We start from the raw sequence: 7,556 nt of genomic DNA on the forward strand, positions 1-7,556 counted from the left end.
GGTGTCAAAAATAATTTACTTTCGAGAAATATCAAGGAGCCAAGCTCGTTGACCCCTCTCTCCTCCATGTCACAGGCTAGCTATTGGGTGTCGTTCGTGTCATAGGGTATACGCATGGTTCTTCTTCATTGGAAGCATGGAGAGAACCAATGAAAAGGCTTAGTAGTAGTATTTCGTTCATTAAATATTTCAACCGATACAAAAAAGATTACAGTACCATAAATTTAACTAATACAGTACTACTATGACAATTGAACCAACGAACTAAAAAGATCTTGCACGATTTTTTTCTAGATATAACTGTGACCACGAACTAAACGACCGATCCACGTCCATGTCTTCTTCTCCTTTGTAGGAGAAGCCGAGTTTCGGACCGAGCCACTGCTGCAACATGTCCATCCCAGTGGGGAACTGCGGCATCGCCGGCAACATGGCCATCAGCATCAGCTCAATCTCCGTCCTAGCGGAGAACTATGGTTGTAGCTGGATCTCCAGCTCCACCCCCCGGGGAACCCTGGCTGCTGAGGAATCACCATGTGCATCCCGACGGCGGGTGCATCACCATTTGCATCTCCATGCCGGCAGCGAACGCCCGTGGTGGATGCATCGCCATCTGCATCTGCATCTGCTGCATGCGTGCATAAGCTGCTGCTACCGAACTCAAGGATGCAGAATTTTTTAGCATACGCACCCGGCCCTTGCTATCCTGGCTGCTCCAATGTTGCTTTGAGATCTCTGCTACAGAACCAACTACATGAAAATTTAACTTTTTCGTTTCTCTCATATAAAACGAAAATGCTCTTTAGAGCTCGGGCTCCATGGAGCCCGAGTTTGACTTTGTCAAAATTCAAACTTTCACGTTTCATTTTTTTGAAAAAAATACACACATACTTAGAGACATAAAGCATATGTGTGTAAATTTTCAGGACGAAACACCTTAAAATGAGTGCTACACAAAAAGAACAAATCTAAGGCTTTTTAGTAAATGCACTATTCATCCTCAAAGTCCATGAATTTGTCTTTTTTTGCACAGATCGCATTTTAGGGTATTTCATCCTCAAATTTTACATACATACACGTAACATCCTTGTTTACATGTATGATTTTTTTTCAGATTTTTTGAAATTGAAAAGTGTGAATTTTGATTTTTTCAAAAAATCCGGCCTCCATGGAGGCCGAGCTCCAAAACGCCCTACTCCATGTAAAACATGTATTGAACTTCAAAGTTTTCACCACAACAAATCTTTGTACATAGAATGTGGGATATAACTTTCAGATTTTTTCCTCCAACATAAATACTAAAAAAGAGATTTTTTTAATCAAACAAATTTCATTTGCCTATTTCTGTTGGATGAAAATTATGAAAGTTTTATGCCACATACTAGTTAGAAAACTTTGTTGTGCTGCAAAGTTTGAAGTTCAAAACATGTTCCATATGAGAAACAAAAAAAAAGTACTTCCACGAATCGCGATGTAGAAAATGAGTGACTAGATAAGAAGGGCCCGGGTGCATATGCTCAAACATGTTTTCGCCCAATCTGATTGATAACCCGGGGTACCAAAGAGCTGGGGTGATGGCGGTGGCGGGAGCACCTAGAGCTTACGGCTGATGTCAAGGTAAAAGGCCTCCATGACAACCTGGTTTGTGCGTCCAGTGGCCTGCTCCTGCATTAGAACGGTGGCAAAGGCCGCCATGTCCTCATACCACATGTTGCTCGCACCTGGGTCCACCCATGCCGCAATATGGTCCCCCGCGGCATGCTCCTGGGGAAGGGCGTCGTCCGCGTGCTTCTTCTGCTCCGCCAGATCTGTGAGCATCTCGCCATGCTGCGGGCGCAGCGTCAGCAACCAGTTGTCGGCGGCAGCGCTCTGGACCTCCGCATCGTCCCCCGCCCTGAAGTGCTTGAAGACAGCGTCAATGGATGAATGGTCGAAGGAGAAGGCCTTGCTGTCAGGCATGAAGATGACAACCGCCACCTGGGCACCGGTGAGCAGGGCCTGCTCGCTGGCCTTGTTGAACAGCGCCCGCTTACGCCTAGGACAGCACACATACTGGGCGTCCTCCTTGATAATCTGGCGGGGGATGGTCTTCTTCCAGTCGTTGCCACCCATCCTCCTGGCCGCCATTGCTCGGTCGCTCAGGGTCGGGGATGAAGGAAGAGGAAAGAGGAGGTGGAGGAAGATCTCTCAGGGTCACCGAGGTTTATATAGAAGCGGCCGGAGAGGAATTTCCTTGGCTGAGCTGGGTACTGCATTGAGAATCATTATTTAGTATGACATTAAAACTCATGAGCTGGGTTATGGTTTCATGTTCGACTACCATGGCTCCATCCAAATATTAAAGTACAAGTCACGTAAACACCAACATGACAAAACTGAAAAGACAGATGAACGTCTCTGAGCTTGACATCAACGTCCGTCACCTGCCTCCGGCACCACCATAGCAGCCATCGAAAGAAAAAAAAATGACGGACTGATGTCTACTACACAACCTTCTTCTTGTAGACATTGTTAGGCCTCCAAGTGCAGAGGTTTGTAGGACAGTAGGAAATTTACCTCAAGTGGATGACCTAAGGTTTATCAATCTGTGGGAGGCGTAGGATGAAGATGGTCTCTCTCAAACAACCCTGCAACCAAATAACAAAGAGTCTCCTGTGTCCCCAACACACCCAATACAATGGTAAATTGTATAGGTGCACTAGTTCGGCGAAGAGATGATGATACAAGTGCAATATGGATGGTAGATATAGATTTTTGTAATCTGAAAATATAAAAACAGCAAGGTAACTAATGATAACAGTGAGCGTAAACGGTATTGCAATGTGTTGAAACAAGGCCTAGGGCTCATACTTTCACTAGTGCAAGTTCTCTCAACAATAATAACATAATTGGATCATATAACTATCCCTCAACATGCAACAAAGAGTCACTCCAAAGTCACTAATAGCGGAGAACAAACGAAGAGATTATTGTAGGGTATGAAACCACCTCAAAGTTATCATTTCTGATCGATCTATTCAAGAGTCCATAGTAAAATAACACGAAGCTATTCTTTCCGTTCAATCTATCCCAGAGTTCGTACTAGAATAAGACCTTAAGACACAAATCAACCAAAACCCTAATCTCACCTAGATACTCCAATGTCACCTCAAGTATCCGTGGGTATGATTATACGATATGCATCACACAATCTCAGATTCATCTATTCAACCAACACAAAGAACTTCAAAGAGTGCCCCAAAGTTTCTACTGAAGAGTCAAGACAAAAACATGTGCCAACCCATATGCATAAGTTCACGAGGTCACGGAACTCGCAAGTTGATCACCAAAACATAAATCAAGTGGATCACGTGAATATCCCAATGTCACCACAGATAAGCATATGCAAGACATACATCAAGTGTTCCCAAATCCTTAAAGACTCAATCCGATAAGTGATACGTCTCCAACGTATCTACTTTTCCAAACACTTTTGCCCTTGTTTTGGACTCTAACTTGCATGATTTGAATGGAACTAACCCGGACTGATGATGTTTTCAGCAGAATTACCATGGTGTTATTTATGTGCAGGAGCAAACGTTCTCGGAATGACCTGAAACTTCACAGAGACACTTTTTAGAAAATAAGAAAAATACCTGCCAAAGATGAAGGCCAGGGGCCCACCGTCTTGCAATGAGGGTGGGGGCGTGCCTGCCCTCCTAGGGCGTGCCCCCTACCTCGTGGGCCCCCTGTTGCCTCTCCGACTCCAACTCCACCTCCATATATTGAGTTTCGGGGAGAAAAAAATCAGAGAGAAGAAATCATCGCGTTTTACAATACGGAGCCGCCGCCAAGCCCTAAAACCTTTTGGGAGGGCTGATCAGGAGTCCGTTCGGGGCTCCGGAGAGGGGAATCCATTGCCATTGTCATCACCAACCATCCTCTATCACCAATTTCATGATGCTCATCGTCGTGTGTGAGTAATTCCATCATAGGCTTGCTGGACGGTGATGGGTTGGATGGGATCTATCATGTAATCGAGTTAGTTTTGTTAGGGTTTGATCCCTAGTGTCCACTATGTTCTGAGATTGATGTTCCTATGACTTTGCTATGCTTAATGCTTGTCACTAGGGCACGAGTGCCATGATTTCAGATCTGAACCTATTATGTTTTCATCAATATATGAGTGTTCTTAATCCTATCTTGCAAGTCTATAGTCACCTATTATGTGTTATGATCCGTTAACCCCGAAGTGACAATAATCGTGATACTTACCGGTGATGACCGTAGTTTGAGGAGTTCATGTATTCACTATGTGTTAATGCTTTGTTTCGGTTCTCTATTAAAAGGAGGCCTTAATATCCCTTAGTTTCCATAAGGACCCCGCTGCCACGGGAGGATAGGACAAAAGATGTCATGCAAGTTCTTTTCCATAAGCACGTATGACTATATTCGGAATACATGCCTACATTATATCAATGAACTAGAGCTAGTTCTGTGTCACCCTAGGTTATGACTGTTACACGATGAACCGCATCTGGCATAATTCTCCATCACCGATCCATTGCCTACGAGCTTTCCATATATTGTGCTTTGCTTATTTACTTTCCCGTTGCTATTGCTATCATCACTACAAAATATCAAAACATTGCTTTTACTACTGTTACCTTTTGCTACCGTTATCACCACTATCATATTACTTTGCTACTAAACACTTTGCTGTAGATATTAAGTCTCCAGGTGTGGTTGAATTGACAACTTAGCTGCTAATACTTGAGAATATTCTCTGGCTCCCCTTGTGTCGAATCAATAAATTTGGGTTGAATACTCTACCCTCGAAAACTGTTGCGATCCCCCATACTTGTGGGTTATCAAGACTATTGATAACCCACAAGTATAGGGGATCGCAACAGTTTTCGATAAGTAAGAGTGTCGAACCCAACGAGGAGCTAAAGGTAGAACAAATATTCCCTCAAGTTCTATCGACCACCGATACAACTCTATGCACGCTTGACATTCGCTTTACCTAGAACAAGTATGAAACTAGAAGTACTTTGTAGGTGTTGTTGGATAGGTTTGCAAGATAATAAAGATTATGAAAATAAAAAGTAGGGGCTGTTTAAGTAAAGACACAATAAAGTAAATATAGCGAGTGTGGAAAAGTGGTGGTAGGAGTTGTGAAATTGCCCCTAAGCAATTAACTACTTTACTAGACCGATAGCAAGTATTATGTGGGAGAGGCCACTGCTAGTATGTCATCCCTGACTTGGAATTCTATGCACTTATGATTGGAACTATTAGCAAGCATCCGCAACTACTAATGTTCATTAAGGTAAAACCCAACCATAGCATTAAGAAATATTGGTCCCCCTTCAACCCCGTATGCATTAATTTCTATGCTAAGTTGAAGCTTCTGTCACTCTTGCCCTCCAATACATAGTCCTATCAACATAAAACTAACCCTAGGGTGTGATCCATGCGCGCAATCATATGATGGGCACCAAAGGACAGCAACATAACCACAAGCAAATTAAATCAATCATAGCAATTCATCAACCACCGATAGGACAAAGAAAATCTACTCAGACATCATAGGATGGCAACACATCATTGGGTAATAATATGAAGCATAAAGCACCATGTTCAAGTAGAGGGTACAGCGGGTTGCGGGAGAGTGGACCGCTGTAGATAGAGGGGGGAAGGTGATGGAGATGTTGGTGAAGATGGCGGAGGTGTTGGTGTAGATCGCGGTGATGATGATGATGGCGACGGCAGCATTCCGGCGCCACCGGAAGAGAAGGGGAGAGGGGGCCCCTTCGTCTTCTTCTTCCTTGACCTCCTCCCTAGATGGGAGAAGGGTTTCCCCTCTGGTCCTTGGCCTCCATGGCATGGGAGGGGCGAGAGCCCCTCCGAGATTGGATCTGTCTCTCTCTGTTTCTGCGTTCCCAGATTCTTCCCTTTCACCATTTCTTATATTCCCGGAGATCCGTAACTCCGATTGGGCTGAAATTTTAACACGATCTCTATCCGGATATTAGCTTTCTTGCGGCGAAAAAAGGGCACCAACCACCTTACGGGGTGGCCACGAGGGTCAGGGGCGCGCCTGACACCCTGGGCCGCGCCCCCTACCTTGTGGGCCCCTCGAGCATCGTCTCGCGTGGATTCTTCTTCCCAAAAATCATATATATTCAAAAAAATCTCCGTCAGTTTTTATTCCATTTGGACTCCGTTTGATATGGATATTCTATGAAACAAAAAACATGCAACAAACAGGAACTGGCACTGGGTACTGGATCAATATGTTAGTCCCAAAAATAGTATAAAAAGTTGCCAAAAAGTATATGAAAGTTGAATAATATTGGCATGGAACAATCAAAAACTATAGATACGACGGAGACGTATCAGCATCCCCAAGCTTAATTCATGCTCGTCCTCGAGTAGGTAAATGGTAAAAGATAATTTTTGATGTGGAATGCTACCTAGCATAATCTTGATCATATGTCTAATCATGGCATGAATATTAAGACACGAGTGATTCAAAGCAATAGTCTATCCTTTGACATAGAAATAATAATACTTCAAGCATACCAACCAAGCAATTATGTCTTATTGAAATAACATAGCCAAAGAAAGCTCATCCCTACAAAATCATATAGTCTGGCTATGCTCCATCTTCACCACACAAAATATTCACATCATGCACAACCCCGATGACAAGCCAAGCAATTGTTTCGCACTTTTGACATTCTCAAACCTTTTCAACTTTCACGCAATACATGAGCGTGAGCCATGGACATAGCACTATAGGTGGAGTAGAATATGATGATGGGGGTTATGTGGAGAAGACAAAAAGGGAGAAAGTCTCACATCAACTAGGCGTATTAACGGGCTATGGAGATGCCCATTAATAGATATTAATGTGAGGAGTAGGGATTGCCATGCAATGGATGCACTAAGAGCTATAAGTTTATGAAAGCTCAAACTGGAAACTAAGTGGGTGTGCATCCAACTTGCTTGCTCATGAAGACCTCGGGCATTTGAGGAAGCCCATCATCGGAATATACAAGCCAAGTTCTATAATGAAAATTCCTACTAGTATATGAAAGTGATAACTCAAGAGACTCTATATATGAAGAACATGGTGCTACTTTGAAGCACAAGTGTGGTAAAAGTATAGTAACATTGCCCCTTCTCTCTTTTTCTCTCATTTTTTTTCTTTTTTTGGGCCTTCTCTTTTTGGCCTTTCTCTCTCTGTTTTTAAATTTTTTATTTTTTCGTCCGGAGTCTCATCCCGACTTGTGGGAGAATCATAGTCTCCATCATCCTTTCCTCACTGGGGAAATGCTCTAATAATGATGATCATCACACTTTTATTTACTTACAACTCGATATTACAACTCGATATCTAGAATAAAGATATGACTCTATATGAATGCCTCCGGCGGTGTACCGGGATGTGCAATGATCTAGCGTAGCAATGACATCAAAAAATGGACAAGCCATGAAAACATCATGCTAGCTATCTTACGATCATGCAAAGCAATATGGCAATAAATGCTCAAGTCATGTATATGATG

The sequence above is a fragment of the Triticum aestivum genome, chromosome 3A (genome assembly GCF_018294505.1).
Source record: "Triticum aestivum cultivar Chinese Spring chromosome 3A, IWGSC CS RefSeq v2.1, whole genome shotgun sequence".
Taxonomy (NCBI): Eukaryota; Viridiplantae; Streptophyta; class Magnoliopsida; order Poales; family Poaceae; genus Triticum; species Triticum aestivum.